This window comes from Danio aesculapii, chromosome 3 (assembly GCF_903798145.1).
Source record: "Danio aesculapii chromosome 3, fDanAes4.1, whole genome shotgun sequence".
Classification (NCBI taxonomy): Eukaryota; Metazoa; Chordata; class Actinopteri; order Cypriniformes; family Danionidae; genus Danio; species Danio aesculapii.
The window spans coordinates 48,187,576-48,189,287 of record NC_079437.1 but is presented as its reverse complement, the minus strand read 5'-3'; positions in this window follow the sequence as shown (position 1 = coordinate 48,189,287).

Genomic DNA, 1,712 nt, shown 5'->3' with positions numbered 1-1,712 from the left:
GTATGGGATTTAAAGGTTTCCTGGTTTGAAAACAAATGTTGACACTACCCAATACTTTCACTTTTACTTATGAGGAGTGCGGAACAGCGTGGGTTGCCAGATCCCAGAAAAACACCCATATTTATTTGAAATGCCAACATGTTTTTCAGTAATGCCAGCCTGAAACTCACGAGGAAACTAAGTATTTTATGTTTTGTCAGTTTGGTGGGTAATTCGAGTTCAGTCTACGAAAATGTACAATTTTAAAAAGGAGGCGTGGCACCTAACCCCACCCCTAAACCCAACCGTCATTGGGTAATGAGCAAATCGTACTAAAGACGTTTGGCCAGTGGAGAAATTAAAATGGTCGTGCCCAACTGAGCCTGGTTTCTCTCAAGGTTTTTTTCTTCACTTCCGCCTTTAGTGAAGTTTTTTTTCCCTCTCCGCTGTCGCCACTGGCTTGCATGGTTCAGGATCTGTAGAGCTGCGCATCGATGGATTTGCTCTTCAGTATTTGGACTCTCAGTAGTGATTATTAAACCACACTGAACTGAGCTCAACTGAACTGAACTTAAACACTACAAACTGAACTACACTGTTCCTATTTACTGTGACCTTTTATGTGAAGCTGCTTTGACACAATCTACATTGTATAAGCGCTATACAAATAAAGGGGAATTGAATTGAAAGTTGCGTCAGTCATGATGACCGATCACACGGTGTCATCATTTATTCATTTGTTGCAATAAAACCAAAAGATTTACAGTACAAATTAAACAGAATACAGTCTCTACACACTATAGTTCATTGTTAAACAATAAGTGAATTATGAAATAAATATAGAACAAACGCATGAGAGAAATAAGGGGAAATGAGAGGGCAATATAAACATAAACATGAACAGCTCTATTAAATACAAAGCAATAAGCACAAATTCTAGGAGTTTAAACATCCCTCTTTAGGCTAACACTTCTTGTTTGAATATGCTAAAAAGGGCTTTACATTTATTTACATTTATAGATATAAAACTCTCCAGTATTTATTAGTGTAAAGCCCAAAACACAGTGTTTTGATCAAGTCTTAAACGATGATGAAGATTATTTTGGATAATGAAAGCATTTAAAAAGCACTTTAATTCTAAAAGATTGAACAAAAGGACATTCCTAAAATAAGTGAGCTGCACTTTAAGCAGACATTTCCAGAAAGAGCAGGTGCTGTACATCAATGTCACTTTTAAAACACAAAATAAACTAATGATAAATGATCAATCAATGAACGGCTAGACAGATAATAATATATTAAGTTAAAGAACTGTTTTAATGCATAATTAGAAAATGATTTATAGGATTATAAAATATATATATATTTAATTTTCTGTCTAGCCGTTTATACCTGGTCTTTCTGGGAAACTTCTACTTAGTTCTTTTCCTTAATTTGTTAAGAAACCTTTAGGGTGGCAGGATCAATGATGATGATTATCTTATTTCAAGTCTTCAAGACTTCTTTGAGTTCATATTTAGGTTATTTACTAATATATATCATTTAAATCATTCATGGAGCTGAACGCAGTAAACAGCCCTTTTAAAAAAGTAGAAAGTAAACCTGTGCAAACAAGCTAGCCTTTATAATCACATTATTAAACAAAACATGATTACTGCAGTAAAATATCTGTAGTCTTTTAATAAGCATGATGTGTGTGTAACCGGGGCTCGACTACCCCTCTGCGTTGTGTA